At 38.9% G+C, this 21,374-nt stretch overlaps 1 long non-coding RNA gene across 1 annotated transcript; it reads left to right on the top strand.

Moving 5' to 3' along the window:
• Positions 1-4,432: 4,432 nt before the first annotated feature.
• LOC113624700 (uncharacterized) lies at positions 4,433-16,699 on the top strand. The gene is made up of 3 exons (XR_003434439.1): positions 4,433-4,622; positions 12,191-12,193; positions 16,689-16,699. It is a non-coding gene; the product is annotated as an uncharacterized LOC113624700 (long non-coding RNA).
• The last annotated feature ends 4,675 nt before the right edge of the window (positions 16,700-21,374 follow it).

Raw genomic sequence — 21,374 nt, 5'->3', positions numbered from 1 at the left:
ATTGTATATCCTTGCCTCGTTTGTCATAGATTAGGTGACCATAGGTGTGTGGGTTTATCTCTGGGCTTTCTATCTTGTTCCATTGATCTATGTTTCTGTTTTTGTGCCAGTACCATATTGTCTTGATTACTGTAGCTTTGTAGTATAGTCTGAAGTCAGGGAGTCTGATTCCTCCAGCTCCATTCTTTTCCCTCAAGACTGCTTTGGCTATTCGGGGTCTTTTGTGTCTCCATGCAAATTTTAAGATTTTTTTGTTCTATTTCCGTAAAAAATGCCATTGGTAATTTGATAGGGATTGCACTGAATCTGTAGATTGCTTTGGGTAGTAGAGTCATTTTCACAGTATTGATTCTTCCAATCCAAGAACATGGTATATCGCTTCATCTGTTGGTATCATCTTTAATTTCTTTCATCAGTGTCTCATAGTTTTCTGCATACAGGTCTTTTGTCTCCCTAGGTAAGTTTATTCCTAGATATTTTATTCTTTTTGTTGCAATGGTAAATGGGAGTGTTTCCTTAATTTCTCTTTCAGATTTTTATCATTAGTGTATAGGAATGCAGGAGATTTCTGTGCATTAATTTTGTATCCTGCAACTTTACCAGATTCATTGATTAGCTCTTGTAGTTTTCTGGTGGCATCTTTAGGATTCTCTATGTATAGTATCATGTCATCTGCAAACAGTGACAGTTTTACTTCTTCTTTTCCAATTTGTATTCCTTTTATTTCTTTTTCTTCTCTGATTGCTGTGGCTAGGATTTCCAAAACTATGTTAAATAATGGTGGTGAGAGTGGACATCCTTGTCTTGTTCCTGATCTTAGAGGAAATGCTTTCAATTTTTCACCATTGAGAATGATGTTCACTGTGGCTTTGTTGTATATGGCCTTTATTATGTTGAGGCAGGTTCCCTCTATGCCCACTTTCTGGAGAGCTTTTATCATAAATGGGTGTTGAATTTTGTCAAAAGCTTTTTCTGCATCTATTGAGATGATTATATGGTTTTTATTCTTCAATTTGTTAATATGGTGTATCACATTGATTGATTTGCATATATTGAAGAATCATTGCATCCCTGGGATAAATCCCACTTGATCGTGGTGTATGATCCTTTTAATGTGTTGTTGGATTCTGTTTGCTAGTATTTTTTTGAGGATTTTTGCATCTATGTTCATCAGTGATATTGGTCTGTAATTTTCTTTCTTTGTGACATCTTTGTCTGGTTTTGGTATCAGGGTGATGGTGGCCTCATAGAGTGAGTTTGGGAGTGTTCCTTCCTCTGCAATTTTTTGGAAGAGTTTGAGAAGGATGGGTGTTAGCTCTTCTCTAAACGTTTGATAGAATTCACCTGTGAAGCCATCTGGTCCTGGACTTCTGTTTGTTGGAAGATTTTTAACCACAGTTTCAATTTCATTACTTGTGATTGGTCTGTTCATACTTTCTATTTCTTCCTGGTTCAGTCTTGGAAGGTTATACCTTTCTAAGAATGTGTACATTTCTTCCAAGTTGTCCATTATATTGACTAGAGTTGCTTGTAGTAGTCTCTTAGGATGCTTTGTATTTCTGCAGTGTCTGTTGTAACTTCTCCTTTTTCATTTCTAATTTTATTGATTTGAGTCCTCTCCCTCTTTTTTTTGATGAGTCTGGCTGAAGGTTTATCAATTTTGTTTATGTTCTGAAAGAACCAGCTTTTAGTTTTATTGATATTTGGTATTGTTTTCTTAGTTTCTATTTCATTTATTTCTGCTCTGATCTTTATGATTTCTTTCCTTCTGCTAACTTTGGGTTTTGTTTGTTCTTCTTTCTCTAGTTCCTTTAGGTGTAGGGTTAGATTGTTTATTTGAGATTTTTCTTGTTTCTTGAGGTAGGCTTGTATTGCTATAAACTTCCCTCTTAGTAATCTTTTTCCTGCATCCCATAGGTTTTGGATCGTCATGTTTTCATTGTCATTTGTCTCTAGGTATTTTCTGATTTCCTCTTTGATTTCTTCAGTGATTTCTTGGTTATTTAGTAACGTATTGTTTAGCCTCCATTTGTTTGTGTTTTTAATGTTTTTTTCCCTGTAATTGATTTCTAATATCACAGTGTTGTGGTCAGAAAAGTTGGTGATATAATTTCAATTTTCTTTTTTTAAAAAAAATTTTTTAAATTATTTATTTATTTAATTTTGGCTGCCTTGGGTCTTCGCTGCTGCTTGCGGTCTTTCTCTAGTTGCAGAGAATGGGGGCCGGTCTTCACTGCGGTATGCAGGCTTCTCATTGCAGTGGCTTCCCCTGCTGCGGAGCATGGGCTCTAGTTGTTGTGGCCCACAGGCTTTGTTGCTCTGTGGCACATGGGATCCTCCTGGACCAGGGATTGAACCCGTGTCCCCTGCATTGGCAGGCAGACTCACAACCACTGCGCCACCAGGGAAGCCCTCAATTTTCATAGATTTACTGAGGCTTGATTTGTGCCCGAAGATGTGATCTATCCTGGAGAATGTTATGTGTGCACTTGAGAAGAAAATGTAATCTGCTGTTTTCGGATGTACTGTCCTAGAAATATCAATTAAATCTATCTGGTCTATTGTGTCATTTAAAGCTTGTGTTTCCTTATTAATTTTCTGTCTGGATGATCTGTCCATTGATGCAAGTGAGGTGTTAAAGTCCCCCACTATTATTGTGTTACTGTTGACTTCCTCTTTTATAGCTGTTAGCAGGTGCCTTATGTATTGAGATGCTCCTATGTTGGGTGAATATATATTTATAATTGTTATATCTTCTTCTTGGATTGATCCCTTGATCATTATGTAGTGTCCTTCCTTGTCTCTGTAACATTCTTTATTTTAAAGTCTATTTTATCTGATATGAGTATTGCTACTCCAGCTTTCTTTTGATTTCCATTTGCATAGTATATCTTTTTCCATCCCCTCACTTTCAGTCTGTATGTTTCCCTAGGTTGGAAGTGGGTCTCTTGTAGACAGCATATAGATGGGTCTTGTTTTTGTATCCATTCAGCAAGCCTGTGTCTTTTGCTTGGAGCATTTAATCCATTCATGTTTAAGGTAATTGTCGATATGTATGTTCCTATGACCATTTTCTTAATTGTTTTGTGTTTGTTTTTGTAGGTCCTTTTCTTCTCTTGTGTTTTCCACTTAGAGAAGTTCCTTTAGCATTTGTTGTAGAGCTGGTTTGGTGTTGCTGAATTCTCTTAGCTTTTGCTTGTCTGTAAAGCTTTTGAGTTCTCCATCGAATCTGAATGAGCTCCTTGCCGGGTAGAGTAATCTTAATTGTAGGTTCTTCCCTTTCATCACTTGAAATATGTCATGCCACTCCCTTCTGGCTTGTAGAGTTTCTGCTGAGAAATCAGCTGTTAACCTTATGAGAGTTCCCTTGTGTGTTATTTGTCATTTTTCCCTTGCTGCTTTCAATAATTTTTCTTTGTCTTTAATTTTTGCCAATTTGATTATTAAGTGTCTTGGCATTTTTCTCCTTGGGTTTATCCTGTATGGGACTCTCTGCACTTCCTGGACTTGGGTGGCTATTCCTTTCCCATGTTAAGGAAGTTTTTGACAATAATCTCTTCAAATATTTTCTTGGGTCCTTTTTCTCTCTCTTCTTCTGGGACCCCTATAATGCGAATGTTAGTGCATTTAATCTTGTCGCAGAGGTCTCTTAGGCTGTCTTCATTTCTTTTCATTCTTTTTTCTTTATTCTGTTCCGCAGCAGTGAATTCCACCATTCTGTCTTCTAGGTCACTTATCCATTCTTCTGCCTCAGTTATTCTGCTATTGATTCCTTCTAGTGTAGTTTTCATTTCAGTTATTGTATTGTTCATCTCTGTTTGTTTGTTGTTTAATTCTTCTACATCTTTGTTAAACATTTCTTGCATCTTCTCGATCTTTGCCTCCACTCTTTTTCCGAGGTCCTGGATCATCTTCACTATAATTATTCTGAATTCTTTTTCTAGAAGGTTGCCTATCTCCACTTCATTTAATTGTTTTTCTGGGGTTTTATCTTGTTCCTTCATCTGGTACATAGCCCTCTGCCTTTTCATCTTGTCTATCTTTCTGTGAATGTGTTTTTTTTCCCACAGGCTGCAGGACTGTAGTTCTTCTTGCTTCTGCTGTCTGCCCTCTGGTAGATGAGGCTATCTAAGAGGCTTGTGCTAGTTTCCTGATGGGAGGGACTGGTGGTGGGTAGAGCTGACTGTTGCTCTGGTGGCAGAGCTCAGTAAAAGTTTAATCTGCTTCTCTGCTGATGGGTGGGGCTGGGTTCCCTCCCTGTTGGTTGTGTGGCCTGAGGCAACCCAACACTGGAGCCTACCCAGGCTCTTTGGTGGGGCTAATGGCAGACTCTGGGAGGGCTCACGCCAAGGAGTACTTCCCAGAACTTCTGCTGTCAGTGTCCTTGTCCTCACGGTGAGACACAGCCACCCTCCGCCTCTGCAGGAGACCCTCCAACACTGGCAGGTAGGTCTGGTTCAGCCTCCTATAGGGTCACTGCTCCTTCCCCTGGGTCCCAATGCACACACTACTTTGTGTGTGCCCTCCAAGATTTGAGTCTCTGTTCCCCCCAGTCCTGTAGAAGTCCTGCAATCAAATCTCGCTAGCCTTCAAATTCTGATTCTCTAGGAATTCCTCCTCCCGTTGCCAGACCCCCAGGTTGGGAAGCCTGACATGGGGCTCAGAACCTTCACTCCAGTGGGTGGACTTCTGTGGTATAAGTGTTCTCCAGTTTGTGAGTCACCCACCCAGCAGTGATGGGATTTGATTTTGTTGTGATTGCACCCCTCCTACTGTCTCATTGTGGCTTCTCCTTTGTCTTTGGATGTGGGGTATCTTTTTTGGTGAGTTCCAGTGTCTTCCTGTTGATGATTGTTGAGCAGTTAGTTGTGATTCTGGTGCTCTCATAAGAGGGAGTGAGAGCATGTCCTTCTCCTCTGCCATCTTGAACAAATCTCACTTGTGCTTTGTATTTATTGGAGAAAAATTGCTTAGAAGTGGACTGGCTGGGAATTCCCTGGCAGTCCAGTGGTTAGGACTTGGTGTTCTCACTGTCTTCGGCCTGAGTTAGATCCCTCGTCACGGATCTAAAATCCCACAAGCCTCACGGTGCAGCCAAAAAGTAAGTAAGTAAAATATAGATTAAGAAGTGAAAAAAAAAAAAAAAAGTGGACCGGCTCAGTTCAAACCCATGTTGTTTAAGGGTCAACTGTACTTTCACATTAGTCTCTAATAATTTTACACATTTAAAAAGTACAGATAGATTATAAGCCTTTAAAAAATATTGAAATATGGTTGACATACAATATTATGTTAGTTTCCTGTGTACTACATAGTGATATGACATTTGCATACATTATGAAATGGTCAGTGTGGTAAGTCTAGTAGCCATGTGTTCCCATACAAAGTTAGTAAAATATTATTACCCATATGCCTTATGCTGTATATTACAACCCTGTGGCTCATTTATTGTACAACTGGAGGTTCATACCTCTTAGTCCCCTTCACCTATTTTTTTGCCCCACCCCATTCCCTTCCCCTTTGGCAACTACTCATTTGTTCTTTGTATCTATGAGTTTGTTTTTATTTTCTTTTGTTTGTTTTGTTTTTTAGATTCCACAAACAAGTGACATCATGCAGTATTTCTCTTTCTCTGACTTATTTCACTTAGCATAATGCCCTCTAGATCCATCCATGTTGTTGAAAATGGCAAGATTTTTTTTTTTTTGGTGGCTGAGTAATATTTCACATCTTCTTCTTCCATTCATCTATCCATGGACACTTAAGTTGCTTCCATATCTTGGCTACTGTAAATAATGCTGCAATGAATATTGGTGTGTATATATCTTTTCAAATTAGTTTTTGCTTTTCTTGGGTAAATATCCAGAAGTGAAATTGCCGGATCAAATGGCGGCTCTCTCTTTAATTTTTTGAGGAATCTTCAAACTGTTTTCCTTACTGGCTGTACCAATTTACAATCCCACCAACAGTGCATGAGGGTTCCCTCTTCTCTACGTGCTCACCAACACTTGCTAGTTGTTGTCCTTTTGATGACAGCCATTCTGACAAGTGTGAGGTGGTATCTCGTGTAGTTTTGATTTTCATTCCCCTGATGATTAGTGATGTTGAGCATCTTTTCATGTGTCTTTGGCCATCTGTATGTCTTCTTTGGAGAAATGTCTATTCAGGACCCCTGCCCATTTTAAAATCAGTTTTTTTTTTGATGTTGAGGTTTTTTTTCGATTTTTTGTTTTTCTGGCCATGGCTTGCAGCTTGTGGGATCTTAGTTCCCTGACCAGGGATCAAACCCAGGCCCTCAGAAGTGAAAGCACAGAGTCCTAACCACTGGACTGCCAGGGAATTCCCTAATGTTGAGTTTTATGAGTTCTTTGTATATTTTGGATATTAACCTCTTATTGGATATATAATTTGCAAATATCTTCTCCCATTCAGTAGGCTGCCTTTTTGTTTTGATAGTTTTCTTTGCTGTGAAAACCTTTTTAGTTTTATGTATTTCCATTTATTTATTTTCACTTTTGTTTCCCTTCTTGAGGAGACAGAACCAACCCCCACCCCCACACCCCAAATTGCTAAGACCATTGTCAAAGAGTGTACTGACTATGTATTCTTCTAGGAGTTTTATGATTTCAGGTCTTACATTTAAGTCTCTTTAATCTATTTTTAGTTTACTTTTGTATATGGTTTATTTCTGCGCTCTCTATTCTGATCCATTGATCTGTGTGTCTGCTTTTGTGCCAGTACCATACTGTTTAGATTACTATAGCTTTGTTTTACAGTTGAAATCAGAACACATGATACCTCCAGGTTTGTTCTTCTTTCTCAAGATTGCTTTGGCTATTCGGGGTCTTTTATGTTTCCATACAAATTTTAGAATTATTTGTTCTAGTTGCTTTCAAGTTTTAACAGTTCTGAATAAAGCTGCTATAAACGTTCATGCAAGTTTTGTGTGGACCTAAGTTTTCAAGTCATTTGGGTAAATACCAAAGAGTGTGTTTATTGAAACGTATGGTAAGAGTATGTTTAGTTCTGTAAAAAACTGCCAAACTGCCTTCCAAAGTCTCTGTACCATTTTGTATTACCATCACAATGAGTGAGAGAGCTCCTGTTGTTCCACATCCTCACCACCATTTGGTGTTATCAGTCTTTTGGATTTTACTCATTCTAACAGCTGTGTAGTGGTATCTCATTGTTGTTTTAAGTTGTAATTCCTTAAATGCTTATCTTTTCATATCCTTATCTGCCACTTGTATAACTTCTTTGTAAGGTGTCTGATCAGATCTTTTGCCCATTGTTAAATTGGGTTGTTTGTTTTCTTATTGTTGAGGTTTAAGGTTTCTTCATATAGTTTGGATAATAATCTTTCTTCAGGTAAGTGTCTTGCAAATATTTTCTTTCAGTCTGTGGCCTGTCTTAATTTTTTTTAACTTACAAACTTTTAAGTGATAGAACAAATTAAAAAAGGAAAAGACATATTCGACTACACAGACATTTAAAAGTTCTCTACATAAGTAACCAAGATTAAATGAGATACACGCAAAATGTGAAAAATACAGCAAAGATGACAAATGGTTAATGTGTTTCTTATACAAAAAGTTCATACAATATATGGTCAGAAGACTTGAGCAAATTAACCATTAGAAAGGTTATAGAATTAATAAATATATGGACAGCTGTTTATTCAATAGATTTGAAAGGATTGAAATTATTCAGTGTTCTTCAACTGCAGTGAAATTAAATTAGAAATCAATAACTGAAAGAAATTTTGGAAATTAACAGATAGGTGGAATTAACAACTGAATAATCAATGAGTCAAAGAAGAAATCACAAGAGAAAAGAGAAAAATTGAAGACACAATATAACAAAATTTATGGGATACAGCTAAAACAGTAATTTGAGGGAAATTTGTAGCTATCAGCACCTGTATTATAAAAGAGGAATGATCTCAAATCAATAACTTAACCTTCCACCTTAAGATACTTGAGGAAAAAGAAGAGTAAACCAAAACTAAAGCAAGCAAAAAAAGGAAACAATAAAGATTAGAGTGGAAATTAAACTCAGAATAGAAAAACTGCAGAGAAAAATAAACAAACCAAAAGTTGGTTCCTTGGAAAGATCAACAAAGTTGACAAGCCTTTTAGCTAGACTGACCAAGAAAAAAGGAGAGAAGACTCATATTACTAAAATCAAGAATAAGAGAGGGGACATTATTACTGACATAATATAAATAAATAGATGCAGAAAGAAACATGTGAGAAAAATCCAACACACTTTCTTTATAAAAACATTCAACAGGGCTTCCCTGGTGGCGCAGTGGTTGAGAGTCCACCTGCTCATGCAGGGGACACAGGTTCGTGCCCCAGTCCGGGAAGATCCCACGTGCCACGGAGTGGCTGGGCCTGTGAGCCATGGCCGCTGAGCCTGCGTGTCCGGAGCCTGTGCTCCGCAATGGGAGAGGCCACAACAGTGAGAGGCCCGTGTACTGCAAAAAAAAAAACCCCAAAACAAAAAATTCAACAAATTAGGAATAGAAGGAAATTTCCTCAATCTGATAAAGGGTATCTATGAAAAACTCACAGCTAATACAATACTTAATGGTGAAAGACTAAATGATTTTCCCCTAGAATAAGGAAAGAGAAAAGTATGTCTGCTCTCTCAACTTTTAAAAAACCTTTTTTTAAAAAAAATTAATTTATTTTATTTAATTAATTTTTGGCTGTGTTGGGTCTTTGTTGCTGTACACGGGCTTTCTCTAGTTGTGGCAAGCTGGGGCTACTCTTCATTGCTGTGTGCAGGCTTCTCATTGCGGTGGCTTCTCTTGTTGCTGAGCATGGGCTCTAGGCACGCGGGCTTTGGTAGTTGTGGCTCGTGGGCTCTAGAGTGCAGGCTCAGTAGTTGTGGCACATGGGCTTAGTTGCTCCGTGGCATGTGGGATATTCCTGGACCAGAGCTTGAACCCGTGTCCCCTGCATTTGTGGCAGATTCTTAACCACTGCACCACCAAGGAAGCCCCCGGCCAATTGATTTTTGACAAGAGTACCAAGAGCATTTAATAGAGAGGAACAGTCTCTTCAATAAATGGTGCTGAGACAAATGGATATCCACATACAAAAGAATGAAGTTTGATCCCTACCTCACGCCATATACAAAATGGACCAAAAATGGATCAAAGATCCAAATGTAAGAGCTAAAACCTAAGAACTGTTAGAAGAAAAAACAGAGGTAAAATTTCATGACCTTGGATTTGGTCATGGATTCTTAGATAAGACACCACAAGTATGCACAACAAAAGAAAAAATAAATTTCTTAGCTCAGGCTCTCATAACAAAATGCCATGGACTGGGTGGTTTCAACAATAGAAATTTATTTCTCACAGTTCTGGAGTCTGGGAGTCTTAGATCACAGTGCCAGGAGAGAGAGAGAGAGAGAGAGAGAGAGAGAGAGAGGGAGGGAGGGACGGACAGAGGGAGGGAGGGAGGGAGGAAGGAAGGAAGGAAGGAAGGAAGGAAGGGAGGGAGGAAGGAAGAAAACTCTCTGGTGTTTCTCCTTACAAGGACATTAATCTCACCATGAGGGCCCTTCTCTCATGACCTCATCTAGATCTAATTATCTCCTAAAGACCCCATCTCCTAATACTATCATATTAAGGGTTAGGGCTTCAACATATAAATTTTCTGAGAGGTGGTAGGGGTGACCAAAAAATCAGTCCATATCAATAGATAAATTAGACTTCATAAAAATTTAAAAAGTTTTGTGCATCAAAGGACACTATCAAAAGAAGGAAAAGACAACTTATTGAATGGAAGAAGTGTTTGCATATCATATTATCTGCTAAAGGACTTGTATCTAGAATATATAAAGAACACATAAACTCAATAATAAAAACAAAAATAACCCACTCAGTCTAAATACACATTTTCTCCAAAAAAGATACACAAGTGGTCAATAAGCACATGAAAAGATGTTTGACATTTTTGGTCATCAGGAAAATGCAAATCAAAACTACAGTGAGATATACCACTTCACATTCACTAAGATGTTTTTAATGATAAAAGATGGATATTAACAAGTATTAGTGAGGACAGGAGGAAATTGGAATCCTCATATACTGCTGGTGGGAACGTAAAATGATGCAGACACTTTGGAAAACATTCTGGTAATTCCTCAAAAGATGAAACATAGAGCTTCTGTATAACCCAGAAATTCTGTTCCTAGAGAATTGCAAATATGTATTCATACAAAACTTGTACGTGAATGTTCCTAGCAGCATTATTCATAATAGCTAAAAGGTGGAAACAATCCAAATGTCTATTAACTGATGAATGGATAAATAAATGTTGTAGATCCAATGGAATATTATTCAGCCATGAAAAATAATGCCCATACTCCACTGCCCAATACTCCAAGAGGGGAGATGGGCTGGAAATTGAATGAATAATTGATCATGCCTACATGATGAAGCCGCCATAAAAATTTCAAAAATATGGGGTTTGGAGAGCTTCTGAGTTGGTAAACACATCTATATCCTGGGAGGGTAGTGCACCCTGACTCTACAGGGATAGACGCTCCCGTACCTGGCACCCTGCTGGATTTTGCCTTATCTATCTCTTCCTTTGGCTGTTCGTCTGTATCCTTTATCATCCCTTTTATTTTATGATAAACTGATAAATGTTGGTAAGTGTTTCCCTGAGTTCTGTGAGCTGTTCTAGCAAATAACTGAGTCTAATAGTGGGGTGATGGTGGTCTTGGAACGTCCAATTTGCAGCCAAGTCAGACTGCAGTTGTGGATAACCTAGGGACCTACCGCTTGGTTTGGTGTCTGAGGTGGGGAGCAGTCTTATGGGACTGAGCCCTTACCTGTGGGGTCTGTGCTAACTTTGGTTAGTGTCAGACTGAACTGAATTGTAGAACACCTTGTTCGTATCACAGAGAATTGCTTGGTGTGGGGGGAAACCCCCAAGCATCTGGTATCAGAAGTTTTGTGAGCGTGGTAGTAGTGTGAGGGTAAAGGAGGGACAAAGGAATATGAGAGGTGTGGGTTTTTTCTTACCTGGATGAATTGTAGGGTATGGGAATTATATCCTGATAAAGCCGTTACAAGTAAAATTGTTTTCATTGTTTCCACTTAGAGATGTGAAGATAGGTAAGAGTGAACAAACATTTAATGAATCAAAATTCAGGTAATCATTAACTTTTGAACAAGTGGCCCTTTCATATATTATATAGCCATACCTCTGAACACCTTCTTATACCAAATTTGACTTTTCTATTTCAGTAGACAAATAACCATTTTATGTTACCTCAGAGTACTGCTGTCTGCCAGCTAATAGTTTCATTTTAGCAGTGTTGCCATCTGAACATGGCAATGTTTGTATAACTACTTGAATATTTTATTGCGTATTTGCCCTTATTTATAAAAGTAGAGTGGAAAATGGAAAAGTAAAATGCTGATGTTAATGATTTTACAATTGAGACAAAGGAAGATATCATTTGGTATGCCAAAAACAGTAAATTTGATGCTTATTGAATTTAAACAAGTCTGACAACTGTTTCAATAAAGAGAACAACAAAATTTAAAACACATGTACAAAATGCTGTACATACATGTGCAAAGTTTGTTGCTAAAACGTAAGTTGTAGTGGAGAAAATGTGTGGATCTTTACAATTAGATGTAGTGGAATCTTATTTTGATACACGTGATTTTTAAAAATAATTAAAAAAAATCAATGATCCTTCCCCCTTCACACTAGACCTCTTGGCAGCCACACCTTGGTGTAGTGTTGGTGCAACATAGTGCAGATACCCAAAAAGTCAATCCCTGGGCTTTGAGGCTTAAAATATGTTCTGGAAACTCAAGGCAGAGATAAAACTTTTGTGATTAAAAGGTTTTGAACTTCAAAAGCTAGAGTCATCAATAACCCAGGGCATAAAATCATGTCTTAACCACAGACATATAAGAATAGGTGCTCAGTCAAAGCCAGCTTTTTCCAGTGCCTTTCTTTTTCTCCAAGACCAAATAAAAATTCCCTAGACTTGTAAGGTGAAGAAAGAGCAGTAGTGAGCTTAGAGGCGGGTGAATCCGGAAGGAATCCTGTGGGCCAGTCTCCAGAGTTTCCGTACCTCTTGAGGTGTAGGAGCAATGGAAAGAATGCACGTATGGCAGGCTGGCCAGAGACCCGGAGTGGTGTGGGAGAGGGTGAATGCGTCCGACCCCCTCTGAGAGGGTACGAGGAGTAGTGGAGAGTCTAGAGTGGCTTTCCTTTTGGACATAGAGTTATAACCATGACTTCATGGTCTGGCAATTGGAAACCAGGTGGGAATAGGATGTCACAGTAAATACCAGCATGGAGAGACAATGACAGAGGACCAGGCAATATCTCTATCTATCCTATCCTTACTCCTTGGTACTCTCAGCCCTGGGAAAGGGAAGGAGTGTGTGTATGGGTGGGTGTTGGGCAAAGGTCAGGGGGTCCTGTTAAACTGACCGTGATTGCCCAGCATTGACAGAGAGAATGTTTTTGCCATCTGGCAGAAGAGGAACTCAAAAGACCTTGCCAAGAAAAAATAAAGTCATACTTTTCGTACAGGTGAGTTTGGAGCATTGGGTAAGCACCTATTCTAGAGGAACTGAGAATCAGCATCAGCTAACACTTCCCAGAGGGAAGTTCACAGGCCACCAAGCTGTGGACCACGATTTAGCTTGTTGCAGTCTTCTTTATGAAGGGAGAAAGACGATCAATGTTACATTTTCTCTTTACAAATTTTTTCTTTAATTTTAATTTAGTTTAATTTTTTAAAATTAATTTTATGGCTGCTTTGGGTCTTCATTGCTGCACACGGGCTTTCTCTAGTTGTGGCGAGTGGGGGCTACTCTTTGTTGCATGGGATTCTCATTGTGGTGGCTTCTCTTGCTATGGAGCATGGGCTCCAGGTACGTGGGCTCAGTAGTTGTGGCTCGTGGGCTCTAGAGCACAGGCTCAGTAGTTGTGGTGCATGGGCTTAGTTGCTCTGCGGCATGTGGGATTTCCTGGACCAGAGATTGAACCCATGACCCCTGCATTGGCAGGTGGATTCTTAACCACTGTGCCACCAGGGAAGTCCCTTCTCTTTACAAAATTTAAAAGAGCATTGAAAAGTCATTTTCAGAGTTACACGATTTCTAACTCCATTATTTGCATGATTACTATTAGCAGATCTTTATATTCAACAATAAAATTAAATCTCCTTTCAAATAAACCAAATGAATAAGGATTTTTGAATTGCAAAGTTACAGCAGAAAATAAAATTTGAGGGAGTCCCCTGGTGGTCCAGTGGTTACAACCTGGTGCTTTAACTGACGGGGGCCTGGCTTCGATCCCTGATTGGGGAACTAAGACCCTGCAAGCCTCAGCCTGGCCAAAAAAAAAAAAAGAAGAAGAAGAAAAATTAAATTTGATTGTCAGTATTTAAAGTATAATCTATTGTTAATATATATATATTTTTTTAATGCGGTATGCGGGCCTCTCACTGTTGTGGTCTCTCCCATTGTGGAGCACAGGCTCCGGACGCGCAGGCTCAGCGGCCATGGCTCACGGGCCCAGCCGCTCCGCGGCATGTGGGATCTTCCCGGACCGGGGCACGAACCCGCGTCCCCTGCATTGGCAGGCGGATTCTCAACCACTGCGCCACCAGGGAAGCCCTATTGTTAATAATTTAAATATTCATGTATACAGTGTATAACATTCAGGTACAAAATCAAATTAAGTGTTTATATCATATTTGAGACTTCATAATTTTATTAACTCTCTGAATTGTGCCCCTTCTCTCCCTTCTTTCCTTCCAGACATATAAAGCATGTAAGTACAAGGTTCAAGTTTCAGGCGTTCCACTCTCCAAAACATTTTTCAGGAAAGTATTTCCAGGAGAGGCAGGGATTATCTAAATAGAAAAATAACTTTCCTATCCCATCCCAGAATATCTAAATAAAAATGATCAGTTCACCAAAGTTTCCAAGAGTCTTCTATTTTTATCATGGCCTTTGGCCCATCCAGTTGCAACATGAATTGGAAATGGATCAATTCCTTGGAGTCAGTTCATTTACTGCCTTGGGGCAAAGGCATGGAAGAGTAGAAATAGCATTGGATTTTGAGTCTAAATATCTGGGTTTGGTTTCAGTTCTTTGGCATCTTTGTGGCCTTCCTTTTTGTCTTTGTTTCTATATGTATACTTAAAAATATTTAAAAACTTTATTCAAACTATATATTTAAAAATGTTATTAATTACAAAATACACATGCAAAAGTATAAAATCTACACCATTTAAAGAATATTGCTAAAATAAACAACTATGTATGCACTATCTACCTTAAAAATAGAACTTTACAAGTATCTTTAACGTGCTTATGAATCACCTGGGGATCATGTTAAAATGCAGATTCTGATTCAGTAGGTTTGGGGAAGAGCCTGAGATTAAGCATTTCTAACCAGCTCCCAGGTGACGCAGAAGGTGGTGGTCCACAAATTACATCTTGAGTAGCATGACCTAAGAAGGATCCTGTGTGCCTCTCCCTAATTTCACCCCCTTTTTTTCTCCCCAACAAGAGGTAAACACTATCCCGAATTTTGTGTCAATCACCCCATGCTTTTAATTTAAATAGCTTTACCATCTATAAATGCATTTCTAAATATTATAATTGTTGAATTTTACCTGTTAAAATTTTTTTTAACATCTTTATTGGAGTATAATTGCTTTACAATGGTGTGCTAGTTTCTGCTTTATAACAAAGTGAATCAGCTATACATATATCCCCATATCTCCTCCCTCTTCTTTTTATTGAATTTTTGAATTTTAATCAGTTTTGAATGAGGATAAAGAGTAACATGTTTTCTTACATCTTTAACAACACTATATCATCCTTTGCATGTGGTTGCAAACAATAGAAAATTACATAATAATCTGAAGCAGAAAGGGAATATATTGGAATTCCAATATATTGGAATATATATTAGAAGACTGGAGGACCAGGCTTGAAAACTTGACAGGTACCAAGTGAGTTCTGGAGGGCTACGCAGAAGATAACCAGGGAAGGTCACACAATGCTAACGGGTCGTATTGTGCTATCACTTGCTCAAGATTCAAAGTCCTACAAGATAATACCTGTTGGCCAAGCCTGTGTCATAGCTTTACCATCTGATTTTACTGGTATGAAAAGAGAAAGGAGACATATCTCCTTCAGTTCATACAGTAGGATATAAGTACTGCCTTCAAGCAAAAGGTCTCCAAATTAATACGAGTACAACTAAGAAGCTTGCCTAGAAGGTGAACATCCCCAAGATGGCTAAATTATTTTACCACAAATCAAACCCCTCTATGACAGCTTTAAAAAAAACTGTCTTCCAATTATATTTGGAAAATCATGTATGATCCGGTCATTAACCAAATTTATATGCACATTCTGTTAAAAGGGTCATTATAGGGAAATCTTGGGAATTGTAGATGAAGGGGTACTTCTCTTGACTTTTGAGACTAATATCATAAAAGCAAAAAAAAAAAAAAAATGCTCTTCTCCAAGATAGAACATTGGTCTAAGTGGACCATTTTTTGACATGTAATGGTGTTTTTAAAGTTTCATTAATTATTTATTCCACAGGCATCTATTTAGTTTTTATTTTTTAAACATCTTTATCGGAGTATAATTGCTTTACAAAGGTGTGTTAGTTTCTGCTTTATAACAAAGTGAATCAGCTATACATATACATATATCCCCATATCTCCTCCCTCTTGCATCTCCCTTCCACCCTCCCTATCCCACTGCTCTAGGTGGTCACAAAGCACTGAGCTGATCTCCCTGTGCTATGTGGCTGCTTCCCACTAGCTACCTATTTTACATTTGGCTGTATGTATAAGTCCATGCCACTCTCTTACTACCTCCCAGCTTACCCCTTCCCCTCCCTGTGTCCTCAAGTCCATTCTCTACATCTGTGTCTTCATTACTCTCCTGCCCCTAGGTTCTTCATAACCATTTTTCTTTTTTTTAAGATTCCATATATATGTGTTAGCATACGGTATTTGTTTTTCTCTTTCTGACTTACTTCACTCTGTATGACAGACTCTAGGTCCATCCACCTCACTACAAATAATTCAATTTCGTTTCTTTTTATGGCTGAGTAATATTCCATTGTATATGTGTGCCACATATTGTTTATCCATTCATCTGTTGATGGACACTTAGGTTGCTTCCATTTCCTTGTTATTGTAAATAGTGCTGCAATGAACATTGTAGTACATGACTCTTTTTGAATTATGGTTTTTTCAGGGTATATGCCCAGTAGTGGGATTGCTGGGTCATATGGTAGTTCTAGTTTTAGTTTTTTAAGGAACCTCCATACTGTTCTCCATAGTGGCTTTATCAATTTACATTCCCACCAACAGTGCAAAAGGGTTCCCTTTTCTCCACACCCTCTCCAGCATTTATTGTTTGTAGATTTTCTGATGATGGCCATTCTGACAGGTGTGAGGTGATACCTCATTGTAGTTTTGATTTGCATTTCTCTAATGATTAGTGCTGTTGAGCATCCTTTCATATGTTTGTTGGCAGTCTGTATATCTTCTTTGGAGAAATGTCTATTTAGGTCTTCTGCCCATTTTTGGATTGGGTTGTTCGTGTTTTTGATATTGTGCTGCATGAGCTGCTTGTAAATTTTGGAGATTAGTCCTTTGTCAGTTGCTTCATTTGCAAATATTTTCTCCCATTCTGAGGGTTGTCTTTTCATCTTATTTGTAGTTTCCTTTGCTGTGCAGGAGCTTTTAAGTTTCATTAGGTCCCATTTGTTCATTTTTGTTTTTATTTCCATTTCTCTAGGAGCTGGGTCAAAAAGCATCTTGCTATGATTTATGTCATAGAGTGTTCTGCTATGTTTTCCTCTAAGAGTTTTATAGTGTCTGGTCTTACATTTATGTCTCGAATCCATTTTGAGTTTATTTTTGTGTATGGTGTTAGGGAGTGTTCTAATTTCATTCTTTTACATGTAGCTGTCCAGTTTTCCCAGCACCACTTATTGAAGAGGCTGTCTTTTCTCCATTGTATAGTCTTGCCTCCTTTATCAAAAATAAGGTGACCATATGTGTGTGGGTTTATCTCTGGGCTTTCTATCCTATTCCATTGACCTATATTTCTGTTTTTGTGCTAGTACCATACTGTCTTGATTACTGTAGCTTTGTAGTATAGTCTGAAGTCCAGGAGCCTGATTCCTCCAGCTCCATTTTTCTTTCTCAAAATTGCTTTGGCTATTTGGGGTCTTTTGTGTTTCCATACAAATTGTGAAATTTCTTGTTCTAGTTCTGTAAAAAGTGCCATTGGTAGTTGGATAAGGATTGCATTGAATACGTAGATTGCTTTGGGTAGTATAGTCATTTTCACAGTGTTGATTCTTCCAATGCAATAACATGGTATATCTCTCCATCTGTTGGTATCATCTTTAATTTCTTTCATCAGTGTCTTATAGTTTTCTGCATACAGGTCTTTTGTCTACTTAGGTAGGTTTATTCCTAGGTATTTTATTCTTTTTGTTGCCAAGGTAAATGGGAGTGTTTCCTTACTTTCCCTTTCAGATTTTTCAGCATTAGTGTGTAGGAATGCAAGAGATCTCTGTGCATTAATTTTGTATCCTGCTACTTCACCAAATTCATAGATTAGCTCTAGTAGTTTTCTGATCTTTCTGCTGAAAGATCAGCTGTTAACCTTATGGGAATTCCTTTGTATGTTATTTGTTATTTTCCCTTGCTGCTTTTACTATTTTTTCTTTGTATTTATTTTTTGATAGTTTGATTAATATGTGTTTTGACGTGTTTCTCCTTGGATTTATCCTGTATGGGACTCTCTGCACTTCCTGGACTTGACTGAATATTTCCTTTCCCATAGGGAAGTTTTCAACTATAACCTAGTAGTTTTCTGGTAGCATCAACTATAATTCAACTATAATCTCTTCAAATATTTTCTCAGTCCCTTTCTTTTTCTCTTTTTCTTCTGGGACCCCTATAATTCGAATATTGGTGCATTTAATGTTGTCCCAGAGGTTTCTGAGACTGTCGTCAATTCTTTTCATTCTTTTTTCTTTATTCTGCTCTGTGGTAGTTATTTCCACATTTTGTCTTCCAGGTCACTTATCCATTCTTCTGCCTCAGTTATTCTGCTATTGATTCCTTTAGAGAATTTTTTTAATAAATTTATTTATTTCGTTTATTTTTATTTTTGGTTGTGTTGAGTCTTCATTGTTGTGTGTGGGCTTTCTCTAGTTGCGGCAAGCAGGGGCTACTCTTCGTTGCGGTGCCCAGGCTTCTCATTGCGGTGGCTTCCCTTGTTGCAGAGCATGAGCTCTAGGTGTGCAGGCTTCAGTAGTTGTGGCACGTGGCTTCAGTAGTTGTTGTGCCTGGGCTCTAGAGTGCAGGCTCAGTAGTTGTGCCCCACGGGCTTAGTTGCTCCATGGCATGTGGGATCTTCCTGGACTATGGCTTGAACCCGTGTCCCCTACATTGGCAGGTGGATCTTAACCACTGCGCCACCAGGGAAGCCGCCTTCTAGAGAATTTTTAATTTCATTTATTGTGTTGTTCATCATTGTTTGTTTGCCCTTAGTTCTTCTAGGTCCTTGTTAAACGTTTCTTGTATTTTCCCCATTCTATTTCCAAGATTTTGGATCATCTATACTCTGAATTCTTTTACGCGTAGACTGCCTATTTCCTCTTCATTTGTTTGGTCTGGTGGGTTTTTACCTTGCTCCTTCATCTGCTGTGTGTTTCTCTGTCTTCTCATTTTGCTTATCTTACTGTGTTTGGGGTCTCCTTTTTGCAGGCTGCAGGTTCGTAGTTCCCGTTGTTTTTGGTGTCTGTCCCCAGTGGCTAAGGTTGGTTCAGTGGGTTGTGTAGGCTTCCTGGTGGAGGGGACTGGTGCCTGTGTTATGGTGGATGAGGCTGGTCTTTGTCTTTCTGGTGTGCAGGACTGTGTCCAGTGGTGTGCTTTGGAGTGTCTATGACCTTATTATGATTTTAGGCAGCCTTTCTGCTAATGGGTGGGGCTGTGTCCCTGTCTTCCTAGTTGTTTGGCATAGGGTGTCCAGCACTGTAGCTTGCTGGTTGTTGAGTGGAGCTGGGTCTTAACGTTGAGATGTAGATCTCTGGGAGAGATTTCGCTGTTTGATATATTGTGGAGCCAGGTGGTCTCTGGTGGACCAATGTCCTGAACTCGGCTCTCCCACCTCAGAGGCACAGGCCTGACACTAGGCCGGAGCACCAAGACCCTGTCAGCCACACGACTTCAAGATATATTGTTGAGGTGATGTCAGCAACATGACAAGTATAGCAATTTCTAGCGCTTGTCCTCCCCCAGAAACATCAATTTGAACAACTATCTGAGCCCAAAAATACCTTCATAAGAGCCAAGGATTCCAGGTAAGGTATTATAGCACCTCAGTGTGAGCTGGCTCTGCAACTGGGGTTCAGTGGCTCCAGAAACAGGAAGCTCCTGACAGGCTCCCTCTAACCCAGGATCCTCACACATCCTAGCGTCAGCCCGCTTTTGTTACCAACCAGGGTCCTTGGACTCTGTAATTGATAGAAATTGATGACAGGCCAGATGAGAAATTCAGGCAAGGCTTTACTAGGACTCCTACTGTATCATGAGGGAGTGAAACCAAGTAGCAGGTGCCCTTGCTCACCCCCTGAGAGGGGCTGTTTAAAATTTTAAAAAAATTTTTCATACAGTTTTGTTTTTTTTTTTTTTTTTTTTTTTTTGCGGAACGCGGGCCTCTCACTGTTGTGGTGGCCTCTCCCGTTGCGGAGCACAGGCTCCGGACGCGCAGGCCCAGCGGCCATGGCTCACGAGCCCAGCCGCTCCGCGGCATGTGGGATCCTCCCAGACCGGGGCACGAACCCGTGTCCCCTGCATCGGCAGGCGGACTCTCAACCACTGCGCCACCAGGGAAGCCCTTTCATACAGTTTTAAAGTTTACTTTCCATTTACGGTTTTTACAAAATATTGGCTATATTCCTTGTGTTGTACAATACATCCTTGAGCCTATTTTACACCCAATAGTTTGCACCTCTGACTCCCGCACCTTACAGTAGCCCTTGCTCTCCTACCCCAACTGGGAACCATCAGTTTTTTCTCTATATCTGTGAGTCTGCTACTTTTTTTTATATTCACTATTTTGTAGTAGTTTTTAGATTCCACATATAAGTGATATCATACAGTATTTGTTTTTCTCTGCCTGACTTATTTCACCTAGCATAAAGTCCTCCAAGTCCATCCATGCTGCTACAAGGGGCAAAATTTCCTTCTTTTTTATGACTGAGTAGTATTCCATTGTATATACATACCACCCCTTCTTTATCCATTCATCTGTGATGGTACAATTGTTTCCATACCTTGGCAATTGTAAATAATGCTGCTATGAATATTGGATGCATGTATCTTTCTGAATTAGTGTTTTTGTTTCTTTTGGATATACACCCGAGAGTAGAATTGCTTGATCATTACCTTACCTCTTTTTGAACTTTATACAAATGGAATAATACTGTGTACATTCTTCTGTTGCTTCCTTATTTCACTCAACCTTATGTTTTAGAGGCATGTTCATCGGGATGCATAGACCTGTAGTTCATTTATTTTTGCTACTGTTTAGTTTCTGAATTGTATAATATGCTCTATTTTATTCATCCCTTCCTACTGATGACAGATGCTTGTCTTGCTTCCACTTTTTTTGCTATGAGAAACAGTCCTGATATAAGCACTTCTGGTACATGTTTTATAATGAAAATGTGCAAGAATTTCTCTTGATTATATGCCTACTCATAGAATTGCTGAATCATACTGTCTATACATGTTCAACTTTTTAATTTGATGCCAAATTGTTCTCAAAAGCGGTCAGTCCAGTTTACACAGAGCCATCACAGATTCCGATTTTGTAGGTCTGGGGTGCGTCCCAGATTCTACAATTCTCAAAAGCTCTCAGGTGATGACAGTGCCACTGGTCCAAGGACAACAAGCATGTAAATGCCCATCCGTTCATTTACTGAGCATATTTATCAAGTGCCTGTAATATGTCAGGCATTGTTCTAGACATTGAGGATACAAGAGTGAATGAGACAGGACACTAATGTGCCACTCCTCAGATTGAAAGTATAAATATTTGTTCAACATTTATATAGTCGAGGTGGATAGCAACTGATAGTCAATTTAAAATTGTACAGTAGAGCCATATCATATGCACATTTAACTTGTATTATTTTGTTTTCTGACTTTCATGTTTAAAAAATGCATTCCTTTTTGTAGCTACTTATTCTCTCTTCAGGAAGGTAGATGTTTGTGTGTACCAGCTCTTGGGTGATACATTACAGGGTTTA

The sequence above is a fragment of the Aethalodelphis obliquidens genome, unplaced genomic scaffold, assembly GCF_003676395.1.
Source record: "Aethalodelphis obliquidens isolate GAN/ISIS:26980383/991018 unplaced genomic scaffold, ASM367639v1 scaffold14, whole genome shotgun sequence".
Lineage (NCBI taxonomy): Eukaryota > Metazoa > Chordata > Mammalia > Artiodactyla > Delphinidae > Aethalodelphis > Aethalodelphis obliquidens.
Note: the sequence above shows the minus strand (reverse complement) of the source record. Positions and strands in the feature narration are given on the sequence as shown.